This window comes from Neoarius graeffei, chromosome 19 (genome assembly GCF_027579695.1).
Source record: "Neoarius graeffei isolate fNeoGra1 chromosome 19, fNeoGra1.pri, whole genome shotgun sequence".
Lineage (NCBI taxonomy): Eukaryota > Metazoa > Chordata > Actinopteri > Siluriformes > Ariidae > Neoarius > Neoarius graeffei.
The window spans coordinates 16,386,228-16,412,308 of NC_083587.1; the positions used below are offsets into that span (position 1 = coordinate 16,386,228).

Genomic DNA, 26,081 nt, shown 5'->3' on the forward strand with positions numbered 1-26,081 from the left:
GAGAGGCCACGCCTCTTTCACCTTCTTCATTAGGCCTGACAGACAGAGAGGCTACACCTCTTTCACCTTCTTTATTAGGCCTGACAGACAGAGAGGCCACGCCTCTTCATTATGCCCGACAGAGAGGCCAACACCTCTTTCACCTTCTTCATTAGGCCTGACAGAGAGGCCATGCCTCTTTCACCTTCATTAGGCCTGACAGACAGAGAGGCCACGTCTCTTTCACCTTCTTCATTAGTCCTAACAGACAGAGAGGCCACACCTCTTTCACCTTCTTCATTAGTCCTAACAGACAGAGAGGCCACGCCTCTTTCACCTTCTTCATTAGGCCTGACAGAGAGGCCATGCCTCTTTCACCTTCCTTAGGCCTGACAGACAGAGAGGCCACGCTTCTGTTACCTTCTTCATTAGGCCTCACAGACAGAAAGGCCACGCCTCTTTCACCTTCTTCATTAGGCCTGACAGACAGAGAGGCCACACCTCTTTCACCTTCTTCATTAGGCCTGACAGACAGAGAGGCCACACACCTCTTTCACCTTCTTCATTAGGCCTGACAGAGAGGCCACGCCTCTTTCACCTTCATTAGGCCTGACAGAGAGGCCACGCCTCTTTCACCTTCATTAGGCCTGACAGACAGGCCATGCCTCTTTCACCTTCATTAGGCCTGACAGACAGAGAGGCCACACCTCTTTCACCTTCTTCATTAGGCCTGACAGACAGGCCACGCCTCTTTCGCCTTCATTAGGCCTGACAGACAGAGAGGCCACGCCTCTTTCACCTTCTTCATTAGGCCTGACAGACAGAGAGGCTACACCTCTTTCACCTTCTTTATTAGGCCTGACAGACAGAGAGGCCACGCCTCTTCATTATGCCCGACAGAGAGGCCAACACCTCTTTCACCTTCTTCATTAGGCCTGACAGAGAGGTCACGCCTCTTTCACCTTCATTAGGCCTGACAGACAGAGGCCATGCCTCTTTCACCTTCTTTATTAGGCCTGACAGACAGAGAGGCCACACCTCTTTCACCTTCTTCATTAGGCCTGACAGACAGGCCACGCCTCTTTCACCTTCATTAGGCCTGACAGACAGGCCACACCTCTTTCACCTTCATTAGGCCTGACAGACAGAGAGGCCACACCTCTTTCACCTTCTTTATTAGGCCTGACAGAGAGGGCACGCCTCTTTCACCTTCTTCATTAGGCCTGACAGAGAGGCCACGCCTCTTTCACCTTCATTAGGCCTGACAGACAGAGAGGCCACGCCTCTTTCACCTTCTTCATTACTCCTGAAAGAGAGGCCACGCCTCTTTCACCTTCTTCATTACTCCTGACAGAGAGGCCACACCTCTTTCACCTTCTTCATTAGGCCTGACAGAGAGGCCATGCCTCTTTCACCTTCATTAGTCCTGACAAACAGAGAGGCCACACCTCTTTCACCTTCATTAGGCCTGACAGACAGAGGCCATGCCTCTTTCACCTTCTTTATTAGGCCTGACAGACAGAGAGGCCACACCTCTTTCACCTTCTTCATTAGGCCTGACAGACAGGCCACGCCTCTTTCACCTTCATTAGGCCTGACAGACAGGCCACGCCTCTTTCACTTTCATTAGGCCTGACAGACAGAGAGGCCACACCTCTTTAACCTTCTTTATTAGGCCTGACAGACAGACAGGCCGCGCCTCTTTCACCTTCTTTATTAGGCCTGACAGACAGAGAGGCCACACCTCTTTCACCTTCTTCATTAGGCCTGACAGACAGGCCACGCCTCTTTCACCTTCATTAGGCCTGACAGACAGGCCACGCCTCTTTCACCTTCATTAGGCCTGACAGACAGAGAGGCCACACCTCTTTCACCTTCTTTATTAGGCCTGACAGACAGACAGGCCACGCCTCTTTCACCTTCTTCATTTGGCCTGACAGACAGAGAGGCCACACCTCTTTCACCTTCTTCATTTGGCTTGACAGACAGAGAGGCCACACCTCTTTCACCTTCCTCATTAGGCCTGACAGAGAGGCCAGACCTCTTTCACCTTCTTCATTAGGCCTGACAGACAGGCCATGCCTCTTTCACCTTCATTAGGCCTGACAGACAGAGGCCACACCTCTTTCACCTTCTTTATTAGGCCTGACAGACAGACAGGCCGCGCCTCTTTCACCTTCTTCATTTGGCCTGACAGACAGAGAGGCCACGCCTCTTTCACCTTCTTCATTAGGCCTGACAGACAGAGAGGCTACACCTCTTTCACCTTCTTTATTAGGCCTGACAGACAGAGAGGCCACGTCTCTTCATTATGCCCGACAGAGAGGCCAACACCTCTTTCACCTTCTTCATTAGGCCTGACAGAGAGGCCACGCCTCTTTCACCTTCATTAGGCCTGACAGACAGAGAGGCCACGTCTCTTTAACCTACTTCATTAGTCCTAACAGACAGAGAGGCCACACCTCTTTCACCTTCTTCATTAGTCCTAACAGACAGAGAGGCCACGCCTCTTTCACCTTCTTCATTAGGCCTGACAGAGAGGCCATGCCTCTTTCACCTTCCTTAGGCCTGACAGACAGAGAGGCCACGCTTCTGTTACCTTCTTCATTAGGCCTCACAGACAGAAAGGCCACGCCTCTTTCACCTTCTTCATTAGGCCTGACAGACAGAGAGGCCACACCTCTTTCACCTTCTTCATTAGGCCTGACAGACAGAGAGGCCACACACCTCTTTCACCTTCTTCATTAGGCCTGACAGAGAGGCCACGCCTCTTTTACCTTCATTAGGCCTGACAGAAAGGCCACACCTCTTTCACCTTCTTCATTAGGCCTGACAGACAGAGAGGCCACACCTCTTTCACCTTCTTCATTAGGCCTGACAGACGGAGAGGCTCCACCTCTTTCACCTTCTTTATTAGGCCTGACAGACAGAGAGGCCACGCCTCTTCATTATGCCCGACAGAGAGGCCACACACCTCTTTCACCTTCTTCATTAGGCCTGACAGAGAGGGCACGCCTCTTTCACCTTCTTCATTAGGCCTGACAGAGAGGCCACGCCTCTTTCACCTTCATTAGGCCTGACAGACAGAGAGGCCACGCCTCTTTCACCTTCTTCATTACTCCTGACAGAGAGGCCACGCCTCTTTCACCTTCTTCATTACTCCTGACAGAGAGGCCACACCTCTTTCACCTTCTTCATTAGGCCTGGTAGAGAGGCCATGCCTCTTTCACCTTCATTAGTCCTGACAGAGAGGCCACGCCTCTTTCACCTTCTTCATTAGGCCTGGTAGAGAGGCCATGCCTCTTTCACCTTCATTAGTCCTGACAGAGAGGCCACGCCTCTTTCACCTTCATTAGGCCTGACAGACAGAGGCCACGCCTCTTTCACCTTCTTTATTAGGCCTGACAGACAGAGAGGCCACACCTCTTTCACCTTCCTCATTAGGCTTGACAGACAGGCCACGCCTCTTTCACCTTCATTAGGCCTGACAGACAGGCCATGCCTCTTTCACCTTCATTAGGCCTGACAGACAGAGAGGCCACACCTCTTTCACCTTCTTTATTAGGCCTGACAGACAGGCCGCGCCTCTTTCACCTTCTTCATTTGGCCTGACAGACAGAGAGGCCATGCCTCTTTCACCTTCTTCATTAGGCCTGACAGAGAGGCCACACCTCTTTCACCTTCTTCATTAGGCCTGACAGACAGGCCACGCCTCTTTCACCTTCATTAGGCCTGACAGACAGAGAGGCCACGCCTCTTTCACCTTCTTCATTAGGCCTGACAGACAGAGAGGCTACACCTCTTTCACCTTCTTTATTAGGCCTGAAAGACAGAGAGGCCACGCCTCTTCATTATGCCCGACAGAGAGGCCAACACCTCTTTCACCTTCTTCATTAGGCCTGACAGAGAGGCCACGCCTCTTTCACTTTCATTAGGCCTGACAGACAGAGAGGCCACGTCTCTTTCACCTTCTTCATTAGTCCTAACAGACAGAGAGGCCACACCTCTTTCACCTTCTTCATTAGTCCTAACAGACAGAGAGGCCACGCCTCTTTCACCTTCTTCATTAGGCCTGACAGAGAGGCCATGCCTCTTTCACCTTCCTTAGGCCTGACAGACAGAGAGGCCACGCTTCTGTTACCTTCTTCATTAGGCCTCACAGACAGAAAGGCCACGCCTCTTTCACCTTCTTCATTAGGCCTGACAGACAGAGAGGCCACACCTCTTTCACCTTCTTCATTAGGCCTGACAGACAGAGAGGCCACACACCTCTTTCACCTTCTTCATTAGGCCTGACAGAGAGGCCACGCCTCTTTTACCTTCATTAGGCCTGACAGAGAGGCCACGCCTCTTTCACCTTCATTAGGCCTGACAGACAGAGAGGCCACGCCTCTTTCACCTTCTTCATTACTCCTGACAGACAGAGAGGCCACGCCTCTTTCACCTTCTTCATTAGTCCTAACAGACAGAGAGGCCACGCCTCTTTCACCTTCTTCATTAGGCCTGACAGACAGAGAGGCCACGCCTCTTTCACCTTCTTCATTAGGCCTGAAAGGTAGAGAGGCCACGCCTCTTTCACCTTCTTCATTAGGCCTGACAGACAGAGAGGCCACGCCTCTTTCACCTTCTTCATTAGGCCTGACAGAGAGGCCACGTCTCTTTTACCTTCTTCATTCGGACTGACAGAGAGGCCACGCCTCTTTCACTTTCTTCATTAGGCCTGACAGACAGAGAAGCCATGCCTCTTTCACCTTCTTCATTAGGCCTGACAGACAGAGAGGCCACGCCTCTTTCACCTTCTTCATTAGGCCTGACAGACAGAGAGGCCACTCCTCTTTCACCTTCTTCATTAGGCCTGACAGACAGAGAGGCCACGCCTCTTTCACCTTCTTCATTAGGCTTGACAGACAGAGAAGCCACGCCTCTTTCACCTTCTTCATTAGGCCTGACAGACAGAGAGGCCACGCCTCTTTCACCTTCTTCATTAGGCCTGACAGACAGACATAATTATACATAATTCACCTTTTTTAACTTCAACTAACAGCCACACAGGCCACGCCTCCTTGTCTGGTACATGACTACTGAGACTGATCAACATGGAAGCCACACCTAGTTCTCTTCCATTACGAGGATTGATAAATACTGAGGCCACACCTCCTTCACTGGGACTTAAAGTCACAGAGGCCACGCCTTCTTCATCAGAACTGATAACCTCCTTTCATAACAAGTCCAGGAGCCACACGTTCTTTTCTTCCTTATTGGGACTGATGTGCACAGAAGCCATGCCTGCCTAACTAACCTTATACTCTGGGCCTGACAGGAACAGAGGCCCAGCCTCCTTTACACAAGCCACGCCCCTTACTGTAATATAGTATAAAGGGCCTCTGCCTGTAATAGATCTGTTTAAATCTGTAAATATGTATGAAGGATTATTTTGGCTCTGGAGCAATTAAACTTAAAGACAAATCTGACAAAACAATCAGGTTACATCATCGCAACATGACGTGTGAAAAGAAAAAAGAGAAAAAGAGACGTTTTGAAACTACAGACATCGTTAGCGCTCAAACAGGCATGTTAGCCTGGATGTGCTCAGTAGAGCAGATGCAGTAACGTTATGTCATGGTTACCGTCTGTCTGTCAGACTCTTCACAGTGAGGATGAGGAGGCGGAGATGAAGAGATGCCAACGCATGCCAGGAAGCCTGTACGCTCCACACTGAGCTTCTCAAATCTGTGTACTGGAGCTGTCTGGAACACTCCAAACTCTCTCCTCACCACTCAAACGAACCCCACCCAGACACAGACGATCAGAAATAAATGGACGTTTTGGCAGGAGCTGGGGGCAGGAGAGGGAATCGGTTTTGAAAAAAAGGGCGAGGCTCAGGGATGTGACCTACTTTCTGGAACAGTGACTCACAAAACACCTCAGCAGGAGTGAAAAAAAAATCTCCCGCCATCTCTTTTCATTATTAATGCGAGCATGTTCACTCGTTCATCCTGCTCTGAGGATCAACTCTGTCGTTTATTCGCTAGAGAGAAGAACAACACCAGAGAGAGAGAGAGAGAGAGAATAAAAGACAGGAAGACAGAGAGAAGGACAGGTGGAGAGAGAGAAATAGAGTGATAGGAAGGGAGACACGGAGAGAGGAACAGAGAGAGGGATGGAGAGTAAAGACAGAGGAGAGAATGTGAGAGAGACATGGAGAGAGAGAGAGAGAGGCATAAAGACAGAATGGCATGTGGTGGAGACAGAGAGAGGGAACAAAAGATATAGAGGGAAAGAGGGAAAGGGAGAGAGAGAGAAAGACAGAGCAAGATACAGGGACAGAGAGAAACAGAGAGGCAGGAAACGAGAGAGAGAGAGAGAGAGAGAGAGAGAGAGAGAGAGGTAAAGAGACCCTTGTCGATCAAATACACGAATCGAAAAAAGCTCATTCGTTCAGCAAAAAAATTCCATTTTTCATTTATGGAAAAAAAAGAAGCACGCTTTCATCCCGAGCATCGCCTTTATTCTCGTCTTCCGTCATCTGGTGGAAAACCGTGTTTACGAGCAACACTGAGTTTTTATATATGGATAAATCACACATCCAGTGTGCTCCTGTTCTTATTGGATTACTGGGCGTTATTTTCTGGAGTCCTCCATTCGTGTGCCTATGAAACACTAAACAAACAAACAAACAAACACAGCGAGCAAATGTTCAGCATGTTTGTACTCAGAATGTGGTGTGTCATCCTTTTTTTTTTTTTACTGATATAGCTTCACTGCAGCTTTAACTTTAAACCTGAAATGCTATAAACATTTCTAATTTTATTCCTGATACAGTTCTGTTCTTTTCTATTTGTCAGAGATGAATCAAACTACTGATTTGAATGACGAGGAAATCATACTGATAAGCGATGTCTGTATATTTAGTTTCCAGTTTGTTTTTATTTATAATTCTTATTATCGGGCAGCACGGCGGTGTAGTGGTTAGCGCTGTCGCCTCACAGCAAGAAGGTCCGGGTTCGAGCCCCGTGGCCGGCGAGGGCCTTTCTGTGTGGAGTTTGCATGTTCTCCCCGTGTCCGCGCGGGTTTCCTCCGGGTGCTCCGGTTTCCCCCACAGTCCAAAGACATGCAGGTTAGGTTAACTGGTGACTCTAAATTGACCGTAGGTGTGAATGTGAGTGTGAATGGTTGTCTGTGTCTATGTGTCAGCCCTGTGATGACCTGGCGACTTGTCCAGGGTGTACCCCGCCTTTCGCCCGTAGTCAGCTGGGATAGGCTCCAGCCTGCCTGCGACCCTGTAGAACAGGATAAAGTGGCTAGAGAAAATGAGATAATGAGATTCTTATCATCATCATGCTTCCTGGATTTAATCTAAAAATGTTTACAGTAGTAGAAATAAAAAAAAAGTCCACAATGTTATACTTATTATTGTGTTTCAATTTATTAGCCAGTTTAACTGGTTACTTGAATTTAATAGATTTTGTCCAAACACGTCAAGACAAAAACAAGCAAACATCTATTAATAATGTTAAAATGACGAGTTTATGACCTAAAATATGTTCTGAGAGTGAAAAGGTCAGAAATGAGAATGTAATAAGAACAGTAAGGGTGTTATGTGCACAATAACAAGCTTCATATTTCTGAAGAATAGGATTATTTTTGTGTAGAATAAATCGATACTCTTGGTGTCTTTTTGTTTAAATAGTGAAGTTGCCCCAGGCCACACAAAGTCCAAAGTCCTTATTTCTTTATTCGGATTTTTTTTTTTTTTGTAAATAAATTTCACCTCTAGTAGAAGAAGTGACGTGTTCATGTCGCCTAAATAGGATAAAAATATTTCTCTCCTTGTGTATTTTGAGCACGCAGTATTTCTCGAAGCTTATATTTTCATTTTCCTTTTATTTTCCAGATGTTTAAGAAGACTAGAAAGCTAGTAGTCTACAAATTTCCAACCCCCCATCGTCCCAGGAACACTGAGGATGTGTAACTGTGTATTACTGAAATGACATATGGAGTGAGTAAACGACCACGATCTAATAAGAGGATCCATTTCGAGTTGAGAGAACGTGTAATTACCTGACTGTCTGACTAACTACATGTTTACAGTCATGATGCTGTAATTATAGAAATGCTGACTAATTGGCAGGTGTTTAGTGAAAAGTAAAGAAAGCAAATTTGCTGATAAACACAGAGGAGACCGGTTTAGCGAGTGACACGGATCATGTCATTACATTCGTGTAACAATTAAAGGATCACTTGGACTGCATTTGAAACAGAAGGTTGCTGCTTGTTGCCTCGCTGCTGTAACAGACTGGTGTCTCAGGAGGCCGAACTTTCGACTGAAGGCGCCGTCTAAGGACGTTGCTTTGGAGTGACATTTTAGCACAGCGTTTACGTCAGCACGCCGTGTAACCCAACCAGAGAGTTAGCAAACAGATGCCTTATAAATCAGAAACACATTTATTTATTTGGTTACAGTCACAGGGTTATAATCCCAATAACTTACAATACTGTGCAAAAGTCTTAGCCCCCTATATTTTTTTTCATTCAAACTTTGTTATAGATTTCTATTTTATGATTTCTACATTATCAAGTCACAACATTACAAATGCCGCTTTTCCACTACAAACGCGGCTGAGTCGGGCTGAGCCGTGCCGTGCTGAGTCGAGCTGAGTGGGGCTATTGGAGTTGCATTTCGACTACCACCGCACTGAACCGTGCTGGCTGGAAGTGGGTGGACACATTGGATGGAGTTAGTGAAAGTGGGTGGACGTCACGTGATGTCGTTAAGCGGCGCAAACAGTGACATCAGTGATCTTTTAAGCGGTAGTCTCACGACCCGGATAGTAAACAATAAACATGGAGGGCATGGAGTCATTAGTGTTGCTGGTCTTGGTGCTGTGACTTGTTGGCACCGACAACGCCAACAGATACTGGCAAGAGCGTATAGATGAGGCGAGGCGCATAAGGCTCCAGAAATTCTCGTAATTTGTAATTCTTCTTCTTCCGGGTTTACGGTGTTTACAGAACCCAGCGTGCTCGTGGGGCGTGTGGGCATGTGAGGACACTCCTCCTCACCAATCAGTGCACAGAGGAGTGTCTGCTCACGCCCCCAGCCTCACTCAGCTCGGTTTGGCTCGCTTCAGCCCTACTCCAAAACCGTGCGAGTTTTGGGTGCTAAGCAGGGCTGAAGCGAGCTGAGTCGTGCTGTTTTGAGATAGTCGAAACGCGAGCCGTGTCGGGCTGAAGTGAGCTGAAGCGAGCTGAAGTGAGCTGAAAAAGGGTAGTGGAAAAGGGCCAAAAACATTTTAGTCCAAACGTTCGTTTTTTTTCCAGCACAAAATTAAACATTTGTATCCAAGCAGCATATTACATTGGAGCACTTCTCAGATTAAAAAAGAAAACATAATGGTCATTTACTACTTTAACCAGTGCTGTTTCTGTGCTATGATGAGGTCTAAATCCTGACTGGTACATTTCATGGATGTTATTCCTCTGTAAATATGAGCAAAACTGCTGTGCGACAGCTTTTTCTAGGATCTTGGAGATAAAGGGGAGGTTTGATATTGGCCAATATTGGATGGGTTCCCTTTTGAGTCTGGTTCCTCTCGAGGTTTCTTCCTCATGTCGTCTGAGGGAGTTTTTCTTTGCCACCGTCGCCACAGGCTTGCTCATTGGGGATAGATTAGGGATAAAATTAGCTCATGTTTAAAGTCATTAAAATTCTGTAAAGCTGCTTTGCGACAATGTCTATAGTTAAAAGCGCTATACAAATAAACTGGACTTGACTTGAAACTTGACTTGAAGGCTACTGGGTTTTGGGGCAAAATGAAGAAGCGAGTGTGACAGTCAAAGTGTCCAGAAGAACTGTGGCTGGTTCTGTAAGATGCTCAGTAAAACCTACAGCTCATTTCCTTATCAAACTGCACTCATTGGACCTGAGACTCCTGGGTTTTTTTTTTTTTTTTTAAAAGCTAAGAGTCATCTCGCACCAAATATTGACTTTGTTATTTTGATTTATTACGGCTTACTGATTACTGTTTCCAGTATTTTTTTAATGTTGAAACATTTCATTTTGTTATTTTTAAGCCATTTTTGGTCCACGGAATTTCTTTACACATGCCTAAGACTTTTGCACAGTACTGTACATTTCTATATGAAATCACTTTTCTGTGACGTTCCGTTCACCATCTTTTTAAAAAAATTTTCATTCTTTTTGTCGCTTGATGGAGCTGCCACACAGATTCATGGGTAATAGTCAGCACTGAGGATACAGCAATACAGCTACCTTCAGCTGGAGGCTGTTTGAAGGCATCTTAGAGACAGGACACGAGAGTTCGATCCATTTTAAGCGGTTCTTGATGCCTCGCTGTCTTGTTAGACTCCTCCTGAGGCAGCACTTTCCCCCGTTTCGAACGCCTCCCTTATGAGCTCTGTATATAATTTCATACTTTTCAATTCAACTCTGCATTTAAACAAGGAAATAAAAAAGCCCAGGCTTTGTCTCTTTACCACAATGGCATAAGTACTGAAATGGAATGATGATCCTGATTGAAATGTTTATATTTAGATCTCCTCAATGATGTGTTTTAGGCTCTACAGGCATGTAAAATGGCATCAAGTGACACCAAGTCGCATTTCCAAGCAATCCAAGTCATAACACACTGGACACAAGTTACCGTGGGCAAGCAAGTTATGAGAGGATATTTACATTACATCACATTCAAAATAGGGGGGTGTAAACTTCTGAAATCATCATTCATTCATAACATTCATATAAAATTTTTTTTTACTCTTAAGTATTAACTTATAAGACACTTTTTGACCTTTTTGATTATTAAAGGACAGTACAAAGGTCCAAAAGTGGCATTTACATGTGGAAAGTTCCTGTGTGCTATTTAGATAATTACATTCACTTCTATGCAGTTCCTGCCTCTGAGGTTGCCAGATTTTTCTTGAATAGAAGCATCTGGGAACAGGTTTTTCAATAACATCTAAACCAGGGGTTCTCAACCTTTTCTACTTTAAGGCCCACCTATTCATACTTGTAACGAGTCGGGGCCCATTAAAAAAACATCCCCAATTATTTTGGCTCATCTATTCTATTAGAATCTAATAATCTACTGTAAAGTGTATTAATGGGATGTGACATCACACCCTGTTACAGATGGGAGCCCAGGAATTAAATAAATGCACTAAAAACAAACTGTTTTTAATTGTAGGTGTTGTATTTAAAACTGTATGGATGTTCCAGAAGCCAACATAAAACCATGCATGCTGGTCATTCTCAGTCAAAAGCGATTAATGATCCAAAAGTGGAGTCTGGTCCATTAACACAAGAACTTATTGCCATGTTTGTGTTCAGAAAACAAGCAAGTTATTAAAACCAAGAAGTACACGCAGAAGAAGTGGATACAGAAACCACTCAATGGGATTAGATCCTTACACGCTAACAAAGAAAGATTTTTCCTACAAGTTGGAAAATGATCCATCCGTTGAGTTCCCCGACATCTCAAACTACCTGGTGCTGCAGACATCGTTCTACACGGACACACAGATGAAAACCTGGAAGAGCATGGAGGAGAACAACTTTTTATATGTGGCTGGGTTAAAGATCTGGGTATCAGAGACGGATCTAAGTGCAGGAAGAGTGTTTATTAGCAGGCGTGATATTTACAAAAGCAAAACAGAAAGCAGAGTATTTAAACAGCGTTATAAGCATGGCTCGACACAAACGTGACAGTGATGACACTTCGGCAAGCCTCTGTGAAAACAACTTCCGTATCTGTGCGTGGTGATTGCGTTCAAATCACTATCAGGTGTTTCCCATAACGACTGGGTCCCAAACGCATACACAACATGCTCCGTGAGCGAGCGCGGCCGCTCGAGCTGCGCCAGGCTCAAGCACACAAAAGCATAACAGTCAAGTGTTCGCCTGCTATGTGACCACAACTTTTATTTCACATGTATGGACCCTTTTCACGTGACGTCATGACAAACGCGGCCGCCATTTTGGACGTGTACTACCAGTAGTTTACCACAGCCAGCATTGAGGAACGGCAGCAAAGAAAGTTTTTACTTTCAGCAAGACTTCCATCATGCCACTATATTGTTGTGCACCTGGATGTAGTAACCATCAACAAACAAGGCAAGGTTTATCATTTTATCGGATCCTGACGGAGAAGATGGATAGCAGCCATTAACAGATTGGCAGCCCTCGGCATACCAACGCTTGTGTAGTGACCTCTTTGTTGGAGGTAAGACGAATAAAATTAGCCAGAAAAGGCATTACATTGCTGTTAACATTCTGTGGCGGCGAGTGTGTAACCAAATAGGCTAAAATAACCCATTGTAACCTCTTTGTTCTTCTGTAGTAGCTATTGTTGACTAGCTAATGTCAACAAGTAGCTGGTATGCTACTGTAGCAATGTTTACGTTCAGTCATTTGGATGACTGTTAAAACCTTTCAGTCTCAAGTTTTTCCTTTACTGGATTTACTAGTTTACTGTAATTATAATCCGGCAGCTATTTACACCGGATCCAGTGTAAATAGCTGCCGGAGCCAACGTCCGAGGTTCCGGAGCGCGCGCCGGCTTGCTCTCCCTCAAATTAAGCAGCGCACGCCGGCTTGCTCCCGGAGTGCTCCGGCCGAGGTTCCCCTCAAATTAAGCAGCGCGCGCCAGCTTGCTCCCGGAGTGCTCCGGCCGAGGTTCCCCTCAAATTAAGCAGCGCGCGCCGGCTTGCTCCCGGAGTGCTCCGGCCGAGGTTCCCCTCAAATTAAGCAGCGCGCGCCGGCTTGCTCCGGAGCAAGCCGGAGCGCCCTCCGGAACCTCAGCCGGAGCACTCCGGGAGCAAGCCGGAGCGCGCTCCGGAACCTCGGACGTTGGCGTGTATGTGTATGGCGATGGGTTTTTAACGACATAGGTATACAGATCATGTGGGCCGAAGTCAGGTAAAGACGAGGGCTTCGTGTACTTCCGTACGTCAGTGAACAATCCTGGTGGAAGCAGGTAAACGTCGTTCTCTAAGCCTGCAAATACCTCTCCCTCTGCTCGCCCTGTAAATGCCCTACGTCGCTGGATAGTGAAGGTGTTTTCTGCATCTCGCTCCTTTTTCTTTTATGTTTTTCGTTTGTCGCCTTCCTCGCATTCAAACTGATTCGAGCCGAAGTCCACTACATGTCCAAAATGGCGGTCGCGTTTACGAAGGTCACGTGACTGAAAAGGGTCCATATCGCCACCAAAATGCCTCATTTTCATCTATGTATTGTAACCGTAGCTTAATGAGGCGGATGATGTGACGTCGGATGCGACCCAGCAATTGTACTCTACTACGAGTAAAAAATTAACTTCAGCTTGAAAAAAAATTTGCGGCCCACTAGATGGCGCTCACAGCCCAGTGGTTGAGAAACACTGCTCTAGACCACAAGCACTTGCTTTAAACCTGATCGAAAACTTAATTTGCCATCAACTGAAACTCGATGCAGCATTAAAGTAAAGTCAACCTGAATGAGAAGAAAGTGAGCATTAAAATAAATCTAACAAGTGTTAACAAGCAAAACAAACCTCGCCCGGTAGCACTTATGATGAATATGAAGGATGATATCGTGAAAAAAATAGGTACCCTATGGATCCATGTAGCTACTGCTTATAAATAAAGTAGTTTTCTGATCCCATGTCCATACAGTAAATATCGCATATATATTTACTCTCTGAGGCAGTAGTCACAAAAATGAAGCGTAAACCAAAAATGAACAATTTAAAAATCACAGAAGTAAAATATACCAAGTGTCTGTATGTTATATTATTCTACTCTGACCTCTTACAGTTTTCGAAACTGAAACCTCCGAACCGAGGCTGACATACACACGCTGTCGCCATGACCCAAACTCTTATTTCCCGGAAATGGCCTGGCGCTAGAGCTCAGTGGAACACACTTTCCCTCTGTAATAAGCATAAACATGTCTGAAAGCGATTTCTTTAGTATAATCCATTTATTTTGAATTGTATACACTCACTGGCCATTTTAATCGGAACATGTGTATGCGCATGTGCAGTGCGCGATCGTTATACTCTTACATTCTTATAGCACGATGATGTAGTGGCTAGCGCCTCTATATGAAGCAGTAGACACAACAAAAACGATTTTGACCTTTTTGGTGACCTTGACCAGATGATCCTCAAAATGTTGGCGGTTCTATTTGAAACCAATGCCCATCTATCCTGAAAGTTTCATGAAAATTGATCCAGCCGTTTTCCCGTAATATCGTTAACAAAAAAACAAAGAAACCTGACCAAAAACAGTACCTTGCCCCGCTAACTCCGTAGCGGGCGAGGTAATAACTCTTACACTGCTACATAAACAATCCTACTGGTAATGATCACATTAATCACGAGTTGAATTCAACAAAATGGCTTCCACACTCATTTTTAGCGGGTTATAGAATCGCACTTGATCCAGCCCACTCTACTATTTATTTATTTATTTATTTATTTATTTTTACATCATGTGCTGTCAGTTAGTCATTCACACAACTTAACGGAACAATAAGATACTAAATTGAGGTCATCATGTAAAATCGTAACGTGTTCTCGGAATGTAGGCGACTTTTTTGGTTAATTTGGCGCTCTGTCCTGTAAAAATAAACGCACCCAGTATTCCAAGCTGATCGGGAACTCATCTGCTCCAGCTCATGTTAGTTCATTTGTAATTTATGAATAAAAAAAATGATCTGGGGATAAGTAATGCCACCGATGAAGAAGATGCTGTCGCTGTCGATGTTGTATCTGCTAATTAAACAAACAAACAAAGACAGAAACAATCAATCACGCAGCATTTTTTAGTGTATTACGGCCAAAAATAACATTTCCTTGTTATGTATTGTGGTTATATGATCAGCCCTATATTCATTGTACCTATAAATAACATTTACTCTTCATTTTGTTCGAAGGGAATGCAAACTTTTGTACTCAACTGTATCTTATTATTATTATGAAGCAACAGAACACCTATACATGTTGTAATCAGTAATTTTATTTCAACAAGTTGCTTACCTTATAAAGTACACTGTCGGAAATAAGGGTACAGTAGGAGTCCATTTCTGTCCCCTGAGGTCCAATCTACACTAATGTACCACCTAGGGCTCATTATTGGACCTCAGGGTAACTACATGGACCTTTTTAGGGCCAAAAAGTATCATGTTCCCAAGCAGTATCTAAAGGGTACAAATAAGTACCTTAGAGGTTACTGATCCGGTGACAAGCTGGTGTACTCATTAAGGGACAATAACGTACTTTATTTTCTGAGAGTGTACTGTCTGTGTATTAATGTCCTCATATAAGGTGTACAAGGTCATTCGGTGCACAGCTTCAAAACATTCCAGTACCAGTGCCATTGATCACCCTAACGGGCAATCCTTTGATCACCCTAATGACTCGCCATTCACACCCTGCCTCCAGCGACCCACACCAACATGATGCCTCAGTGACACCTTAGATGAGCTGGTCATCAGAATTCTGATTCTGATTCTGAGCCAGGAGAGGATAAATATCTGATACTCCCTATTAGTCAGACAGAACTGAGGAAGCCTTTTGGACGAGAGGTGAAACGTTTTCAAGAATCTTCAAGCAAGTCCAGTTGCCCTTTTCTACCACCCACAGTTTACTATGACCTGGATGATTGAGAATCTTCACAGACATATTCCAGTACCAGCGATTTCCATTTTACGTTTTGCGCCACAAGGTTGTCAACAGAAAGTTGTCCATGAACTGGAATGTGCTGCAGCAGAATTCGAAGCGTCCTGAGTACAGCTACTGTTCCAGTGAAGGCAATCTGCTTGGATTTGCTTCACGGCTGTAATTTAAAATATATTCAAAAACACCAGAGCAGAGATCTGTAAGTTACAGGACTGCAGCTTTATCTGAAGGCCAATGAACAAAGCTTTCATTTGGAGAAACTTGACTTTTTCATCAGAAACTCAGTTTGAGATGAAGCGAGGCGAGATACTGACACGTTTGTGATGTTTAAATCAAACCCGAATATCAGAGGCTGCTGGTTTAGGAGACGTTCATGTTTACACACTCTCCTCCTTCAGTCAATTAACCGTGCTAAACGCTAACAGCTCTGACCTGGAGCTCAGCCCGATTTCGTCAGCTAGCCAGCTGCCACTCAGCGATAAATGATTTAGCGGAGTACATTAGCCTCCACTCGCCTTCAGGCCCGGGTGTCCTCTTTCAAAGTGCAGGATGAGGAGAAAAGCCAGAGTCCTGCTACAGACTCACAGCCTTATATACAGGAAGTGATTAGAGAGAACAATATTTACTGAGATTAAATGAATATAATTTTTACTGTGTGTTGTTAGGTGTCCTTGAGTACCTCGAAAGGTGCCTATAAATAAAATGCATTATTATTATTATTATTATTATTATTATAAATAAACTACAAAATTATATTGTTCACAAAAAGCATTTTCTTCTGTATATCAATCAATCAATAATTTTTTCCATAAGATGTGCAACATACCAAAACTTTATATATATTTATAATAATATCCAGCTGTTATATATAATAATTTCCAGCTGTGGTGCAAGACAATAATGACCTTCTCTTCTGTATGTAGATGACGTCATCTCATCTCATCATCTGTAGCCGCTTTATCCTGTTCTACAGGGTCGCAGGCAAGCTGGAGCCTATCCCAGCTGACTACGGGCGAAAGGCGGGGTACACCCTGGACAAGTCGCCAGGTCATCACAGGGCTGACACATAGACACAGACAACCATTCACACTCACATTCACACCTACGCTCAATTTAGAGTCACCAGTTAACCTAACCTGCATGTCTTTGGACTGTGGGGGAAACCGGAGCACCCGGAGGAAACCCACACGGACACGGGGAGAACATGCAAACTCCGCACAGAAAGGCCCTCGCCGGCCACGGGGCTCGAACCCGGACCTTCTTGCTGTGAGGCGACAGCGCTAACCACTACACCACCGTGCCGCCCTAGATGACGTCATCATAAAAAAAATTAAAAAGGAGAAAAAAATTACGTGTGATGCAAAAGACAAGAACCCTTTCTCTTCTCTCTCTCTCTCATTATCTCTAGCCGCTTTATCCTTCTACAGGGTCGCAGGCAAGCTGGAGCCTATCCCAGCTGACCACAGGCGAAAGGCGGGGTACACCCTGGACAAGTCACCAGGTCATCACAGGGCTGACACATAGACACAGATAACCATTCACACTCACATTCACACCTACGCTCAATTTAGAGTCACCAGTTAACCTAACCTGCATGTCTTTGGACTGTGGGGGAAACCGGAGCACCCGGAGGAAACCCACGCGGACACGGGGAGAACATGCAAACTCCGCACAGAAAGGCCCTCGCCGGCCCCGGGGCTCGAACCCAGACCTTCTTGCTGTGAGGCGACAGCGCTAACCACTACACCACCGTGCCGCCCCCTTTCTCTTCTGTATAGAGAAAATAACATGCTAAAAATTAACTATAATAAATTTATTTTAAAAATGTCTTTTCCACTGAGTAGCAGAGGCATAAAAACTAATTTAAAAATTCAATGTGTGGTGCAAGACGTAAAAGATTTTGTCTTCTGCATATAGAGTGTGGTGCAAAAGTCTTAGACACGTGCAAAGAAGTGCTGTCGACCAAAAATGACTTAAAAATAATGAAATGAAATGTTTCAACATTAAAAAAAATACTAGAAATTGTAATCAGTAAGCCGTAGTAAATGAAACAAAGTCAATATTTGGTGTGAGATGATGCTTTGCTTAAAAAAAAAAAAGCCGTTTTATGCGGAAATGTGCTGTAGGTTTTATTGAACATCTTCCAGAACCAGCCACAGTTCTTCTGGACACTTTGATTGTCACACTCACGTCTTCATTTTGCACCAAAACCCAGCAGCCTTCGTTATGGTTTCTTTTTTAATCTGAAAAGTGCTCTCTTAAAAGTGGTAATATGCTGCTCAGATACAAACTTTTTTTTCCTGTAGCATTTAATTCTGTGCTGGGGAAAAAAAAACAAATGTTTGGACTCTAAAATGTTTTTGTAATGTTGTGACTCGATAATGCAGAAATCGCAAAATAGAAATCTATAACAAAGTGTGTATGGGAAAAAATATAGCGGGCTAAGACTTTTGCGCAGTACTGTATTTATAAAAAAAGATTTGAATTTTACAGCTTTAAGCAGACATACTGTACCAAAACCCATGATATTGAGTTTTATGTTGATGATGTTCAACATTTTTCACATTCCTCTTTCTTAAAATCTGAACATCAGGCCAATATAATATAATATAAAAAAAAATCACTATAATGTTTAATGGAAAAACCTTCACTTTGGTGTTGAGTGTAAAAAGAAGAGCGGCGAGATGCCGAGGGATTTTTTGGGAAAGTTGAAATTCGGAGTGTTTGAACAGGCTAAGAAACGCTCCAGAGATGTTTAATAATGGACTCGGATTGATTACAGAGAACAGAGAACAGAGGACGACACCAGGACTGACTGGGATGGATTTTAAATACGAAGTGCCGACTCGCGGATCTGATGTCAGATGTGATGGAATATTCACAATCACTGGCCTTAAAGAAGAAGAAGAAGAAGGAAAAACTCAGGCAGTGTTTAATAAAGATGATCTTGGTGGAGCGAACTCTCTGATGTGGTATTTGAATCCGAGCGCTTTATTGTGGTGCGTCCTCACTAGGAGAGCGTTGTGATGGATGGACACCAGTTTAATTCAATTTTGATGAATTTATTCAGGATTAAAGCTACAACGCTCGTCTCATCCATCACCTTTACACACTTAGATATACTACAACATGCTCACTTCCACATCCTGTCATCTCCACTAAGGTTCAAACACCATGTGAGGCACCTGCAAGGAAATTAGTGCTGATGCAGAGGAAGAGAAGCTCAAAATGATCGTGATTTATCACATCTGGAATGGGACGTCCCTCATCTCATCTCATAAACATCCATGCACTAAATAAATCGGATTCATATTTGCAAGTAGATTATTGCTATTACGTGAGCAAAATGGCAGAAAATTGCACCCTTGGTTTGGAGAACTCTTTGTACCAGACAGAACTACGGTACGACTTCATGGATGGATGGATGGATGGATGGATGTTCTTGATGAACACAAAACACGCCAGCTTAAAAAACTCAAACGAAATGAAACAAACAATCCAAAAGCGATTTCAAATTAAAATCAGTTTAAATGATGTAAAAAATTAAAGTAAATTATATTAAATGTTATCAAATGGAGTAATTAGCTTAAAGGTAGACTGCCTTTCAGATTTTTCAAGTGTAGGTCATAAAAAGAATTTTCCACGACACCTAATTATTATTGTTTATAGGACCGAAAGCTACTCAATTCGAATCACAGACTTCCAATTTTATTCGTTAAAAAAAAAAAGAACAATGAATGAATTTAGGGCCATGTGGCCTTAAATTCTCCGCTATTTTTTCCTGCTTCACCATGATGCAATACAAGATACTACGTCATGCATGATGTGGTGGTCTTTCCCCTGTTCGCGCAAGGCATTGTGGGATACAAATTTGAAACAGGAGAGAAAAATGGAGGATGTGAGTGTGCAAATGAAACATGAAAGAGCGACTATAGTAACGGAAAGCGAGAAGAAAAGATGTTATGTTATATACGAATGAAAGGAAACGCAGGACCAAACTAATAAATATCGGCGTTCAGCGAGCACCTCGGTGTGATCAGCTGTTTGTTTAGCGACAGAATGATGGAACTGTCAGTGCACGCTCAAAGGGAAACCTGCGCATGTGCACACACACACACACACACACACACACACACACACACACACACACACACACACACACACACACACACACAGACTTCCTCTGTCTGCCTGACTGAGCGATGTGAGCGATTTCATGCACATTATTTGCTTTAATCCCCTGAAATTAAATAACTTCCAGGCTACAGAATGGCCTGAGCTTTTCAGATATTACAGAAATAAACATATATCACAATGACAACATTTCAGAGGAAACTAAACTTCACTGATTTTATGAAATTGAAAGGCCATCTAGCTTTTAAAAAAAAAAATTAGCTTTTCAAGTTTCTTTTTATACAGATCCGATCCTCTAATAAAGCAACGTATTCTGAAATTACATAAAATTGACCGAATATCAAAATTATGCACATCAGTATTCAGACACTATACAGAATTATGTGTATGGAGTGGGTGGCGTTTGAGTGAAAATGAGGCATGTCTCATTTATGCACAAGGATAAAACCCTTGTCTGTCTATATTCAGTCTGCATTTTCCATCTGTTTTTTGGGGGGTTAGCCATTTTTTTCTGGTTGAAAAGTGAGTGTGTGTTTCAAGGTGGTGAACTGGATGCTATTGCAAAATGCTGTCCAAGAAACATCTGGCAACACTGGTGGTTTAAGCTACACGCTTTTCGGTAATTTTAATAACGGATCTACATCTTTATTAAGTTGGTAAACGTCATTCAACATTACACCAACTACTAAACAAGAGTGCTCTGAGAGCACAATATCCCCCTCTGGCAACTCTGCCATAACTCTGGTAAAATGCGATGGAATTGAACATGCGTATTATCAACATATAACAAAGAATCCTGTCAAGTTTGATGAAATTCCTCCAAAAATTGTGAGAGGAGTTGATTTCAGAAGGTGAGTACCCTTCCTGGGACGGACAGACGGACATCGCCACGACATAATCCCCCTTCGGGCCTTTCGGCCAGCGGGGGATAACAAAAACTGCTGTATAAAATCTCATCTCATCTCATTATCTCTAGCCGCTTTATCCTGTTCTACAGGGTCGCAGGCAAGCTGGAGCCTATCCCAGCTGACTACGGGCGAAAGGCAGGGTACACCCTGGACAAGTCGCCAGGTCATCACAGGGCTGACACATAGACACAGACAACCATTCACACTCACATTCACACCTACGGTCAATTTAGAGTCACCAGTTAACCTAACCTGCATGTCTTTGGACTGTGGGGGAAACCGGAGCACCCGGAGGAAACCCATGTGGACACGGGGAGAACATGCAAACTCCACACAGAAAGGCCCTCGCCGGCCACGGGGCTCGAACCCAGACCTTCTTGCTGTGAGGCGACAGCGCTAACCACTACACCACCGTGCCGCCCTGTATAAAATCATCAAATAAAAAACACTAAGCAAAACCATGATATATATATATACAGTGGTGCTTGAAAGTTTGCGAACCCTTTAGAATTTTCTATATTTCTGCATAAATATGACCTAAAACATCATCAGATTTTCACACAAGTCCTAAAAGTAGATAAAGAGAACCCAGTTAAACAAATGAGACAAAAATATTATACTTGCTCATTTATTTATTGAGGAAAATGATCCAATATTACATATCTGTGAGTGGCAAAAGTATGTGAACCTTTGCTTTCAGTATCTGGTGTGACCCCCTTGTGCAGCAATAACTGCAACTAAACGTTTCCGGAAACTGTTGATCAGTCCTGCACACCGGCTTGGAGGAATTTTAGCCCATTCTTCCGTACAGAACAGCTTCAACTCTGGGATGTTGGCAGGTTTCCTCACATGAACTGCTCGCTTCAGGTCCTTCCACAACATTTCCATTGGATTAAGGTCAGGACTTTGACTTGGCCATTCCAAAACATTAACTTTATCCTCCTTTAACCATTCTTTGGTAGAACGACTTGTGTGCTTAGGGTCGTTGTCTTGCTGCATGACCCACCCTCTCTTGAGATTCAGTTCATGGACAGATGTCCTGACATTTTCCTTGAGAATTCGCTGGTATAATTCAGAATTCATTGTTCCATCAATGATGCCAAGCCGTCCTGGCCCAGATGCAGCAAAATGTCTATCACCCATAAACGGATGGCTTAGTAGAGTGATTTAACCAAACACTCAAGAACATAATCCAGAAATTCGTAAGTGAAGATGCGCGTAATTGGGATAAGTGGCTCGAGCCCCTGTTATTCGCAGTACAAGAGGTCCCGCAAGCCTCCATGGGGTTTTCTCAATTTGAATTATTAGATGGGTGTAAGCTGCGTGGCATTCTGGACGTGCTATGGGAAAATTGGGTGGAGGGGCCTTCACCGAGCAAAAACGAAATCCAGTACGTTCTTGACCTGCGCGCAAAACTCCACACCCTCACGCACGTAACCCAGGAGAATTTGCGGCAGGCACAAGAACGTCAAAGCTGGCTGTATGACAGGGGCATGCGCCTTAGAGAGTTCACGCCGGGAGACAAAGTGCTCGTATAATTGCTCACATCGAGCTCCAAATTAGTCGCCAAGTAGGCCCTTCGAGGTCACACGGCGAGTCGGGGACGTTGACTATGAGGTGAGGCGAACAGATAGGGGCGGGGCATTGCAAATCTACCACCTCAACCTTTTAAAACACTGAAATAAGGGGGTCCCCGTGGCATTGGCGTCGGTAGTCCCGGAGAAGGCAGAGCTGGGGCCGGAGGTGAAAAAGGTAACATCTCGGACCACTCCAGTCCCTTGTGGAGACCATCTCTCACCGGCCCAACTCATGGAGGTGGCCAAGTTGCAAAAGGAATTTTCCGACATGTTCTTGCCCCTTCCTGGTTGTACCCAACTCATAGAACACCACATCGAAACGCCCCCAGGGGTGATAGTGCGTAGCCACCCTTACCGCTTGCCCGAAAACGAGAAAAAGGTGGTTCGGGATGAACTCAAGGCCATGCTTGAAATGGGCATAATTGAGGAGTCCCACAGTGACTGGAGCAGCCCAGTAGTCCTGGTTCCCAAGACCGATGGGTCGGTCTGGTTCTGTGTGGACTACAGAAAGGTCAAAGCGGTGTCTAAATTTGACGCATACCCAATGCCTCGCATTGATGAGTTGCTTGATCAGTTAGGCACTGCTTGCTTTTATTCGACACTGGATCTAACAAAGGGATATTGACAGATCCCCTTGACTCCTCTATCCTGAGAGAAAACGGCCTTTTCCACACCATTTGGTTTACACCAATTTGTCATGCTCCCTTTTGGGTTGTTTGGGGTGCCCGCTACGTTCCAGCGGCTTATGGACAGGGTCCTCTGCCCTCATGCTGCCTACGCGGCTGCCTATCTGGACGATATAATAATCTACAGCCATGATTGACCGCGGCACTTGGAACACCTGAGGGCTGTTCTAAAGTCGCTGAGGCAAACGGACCTCACAGCTAACCCGAAAAAGTGTGCAATTGGGCGGGTGGAAGTATGGTATCTGGGGTTCCACTTGGGTCATGGGCAGATGCGTCCCCAAATAAACAAGACTGCAGTGATTGCGGCCTGCCTGAGGCCCAAGACCAAAAAGGAGGTGAGACAGTTCCTGGGGCTGGCTGGCTATTATCGTAGGTTTATACCTAATTATTCGGATGTCACCAGCCCGCTAACCGATCTCACTAAAAAGGGGGCTCCAGATCCGGTCCAGTGGACGGAGCAGTGCCAACAGGCCTTCTCTGAGCTGCACTGTGTGGGGGGCCACTTTTACACTCCCCTGACTTCTCTCTCCCCTTTATTTTGCAGACTGATGCATCGGACAGAGGGCTGGGGGCCGTTTTGTCCCAGGAGGTGGAGGGTGAGGAGCGCCCCGTGCTGTATATCAGCCAGAAACTGTCGATGCATGAAAGCAAGTACAGCACAATTAAGAAGGAGTGTCTTGCCATCAAGTGGGTGGTCCTCACACTCCGATACTACCTGCTGAGGTGCCCTTTCACTCTCTGTTCAGACCACGCACCCCTCCAGTGGCTCCACCTCATGATGCCACCCAGGATGCCAATGCACGGATCACCCATTGGTATCTCGCCCTCCAGACATTTAAGTTCGAGGTGATCCACAGGCCGGGGGCACAGATGGTGGTGGCGGACTTCCTGTCACGTCGGGGGGGGGAGTCAGCTTCAGGCCGGATGGCTCCCCGGCCTGAGTCGGGCGGTGGGGGGATATGACAGCAGGGGCATGGCCAAGCAGCAGTCTGTGAAGGCCGGGTCGGGGAAGGTAAGTGACTAAGTCATTCCACCTGCTGTCAATTAATGTGTGTATGTGTGTTTGTGTGTGTGTGTGTGTGTTTGTTACAGGGATAGAGCATAAAAGGAGGAAGAGAGCAGAGAAAAGGGGCTCCCTCCCGACCACAATGGATGTGTGTGTGTTGAGTGAGTGAGTGAGTGAGCGAAAGCTGAAATCAGTGAAATAAAGCGTTTGTGTGTGACCATCAACTCTCGCCTGCCGTGCTTCTGTGCTCCACCCACATCAGGAACTGCTACACCATTCTTTGGTAGAATGACTTGTGTGCTTAGAGTCGTTGTCTTCCTGCATGACCCACCTTCTCTTGAGATTCAGTTCATGGACAGATGTCCTAACATTTTCCTTTAGAATTCGCTGGTATAATTCAGAATTCATTGTTCCATCAATGATGGCAAGCCGTCCTGGCCCAGATGCAGTGAAACAGGCCCAAACCATGATACTACCACCACCATGTTTCACAGATGGGATAAGGTTCTTATGCTGGAATGCAGTGTTTTCTTTTCTCCAAACATAATGCTTCTCATTTAAACCAAAAAGTTCTATTGTGGTCTCATCCATCCACAAAACATTTTTCCAATTGCCTGCTGGCTTGTCCACGTGATCTTTGGCAAGCTGCAGACAAGCAGCAGTGTTCTTTCTGGAGAGCAGTGGCTTTCTCCTTGCAACCCTGCCATGCACACCATTGTTGTTCAGTGTTCTCCTGATGGTGGACTCATGAACATTAGCCAATGTGAGAGAGGCCTTCAGTTGCTTAGAAGTTACCCTGGGGTCCTTTGTGACCTCGCCGACTATTACACGCCTTGCTCTTGGAGTGATCTTTGTTGGTTGACCACTCCTGGGGAGGGTAACAATGGTCTTGAATTTCCTCCATTTGTACACAATCTGTCTGACTGTGGATTGGTGGAGTCCAAACTCTTTAGAGATGGTTTTGTAACCTTTTCCAGCCTGATGAGCATCAACAATGCTTTTTCTGAGCACCTCAGAAATCTCCTTTGTTCGTGCCATGATACACTTCCACAAACATGTGTTGTGAAGATCAGACTTTGATAGATCCCTGTTCTTTAAATAAAACAGGGTGCCCACTCACACCTGATTGTCATCCCATTGATTGAAAACACCTGACTCTAATTTCACCTTCAAATTAACTGCTAATCCTAGAGGTTCACATACTTTTGCCACTCACAGATATGTAATAATGGATCATTTTCCTCAATAAATAAATGACTAAGTATAATATTTTTGTCTCATTTGTTTAACTGGGTTCTCTTTATCTACTTTTAGGACTTGTGTGAAAATCTGGTGATGTTTCGGTCATATTTATGCAGAAATATTGAAAATTCTAAAGGGTTCACAAACTTTCAAGCACCACTGTGCACACATTGAAAAAAATGCATGCAATAAACAAACACCACTAAAAATGAAAAACAGCCCCAGAACTACCACGACAAATGAATCAATTAAATATCAGTGAAGAGCCTTAACTTTAAATGTCTCGAAAGAACTACTGTCAACTGTGTTTCTAGGTAGACGATTCCAAAGCCTACTGGTTCTCAGGGAAAATAAATAAATAAATAAAAAGAATAAAAATAAATATCCTGTGTAGCCTCGTATTGTTTGAACTTAAAATTATGACTTGAACGGGTCCTGACTCCAGTATTATCATGAGGACATAAGTAACGATTTACATTGATAAAACGATGGCGCTAGAAAATCAATCATCAGTGAAATAAATAAATGAACAAATATAAACCACTGAGGGGCGGCACGGTGGTGTAGTGGTTAGCGCTGTCGCCTCACAGCAAGAAGGTCCTGGGTTTGAGCCCTGTGGCCGGCGAGGGCCTTTCTGTGTGGAGTTTGCATGTTCTCCCCGTGTCCGCGTGGGTTTCCTCCGGGTGCTCCGGTTTCCCCCACAGTCCAAAGACATGCAGGTTAGGTTAACTGGTGACTCTAAATTGACCGTAGGTGTGAATGTGAGTGTGAATGGTTGTCTGTGTCTATGTGTCAGCCCTGTGATGACCTGGCAACTTGTCCAGGGTGTACCCCGCCTTTCGCCCGTAGTCAGCTGGGATAGGCTCCAG

General features: G+C 44.8%; 1 protein-coding gene across 6 annotated transcripts in view; it reads right to left on the minus strand.

Annotated features, from left to right (window-relative positions):
* Positions 1 to 26,081, minus strand: part of ctnnd2a (catenin (cadherin-associated protein), delta 2a) — a 789,966-nt gene that overhangs the window by 98,005 nt on the left and 665,880 nt on the right. The gene's annotated exons all lie outside the window — the stretch shown is intronic.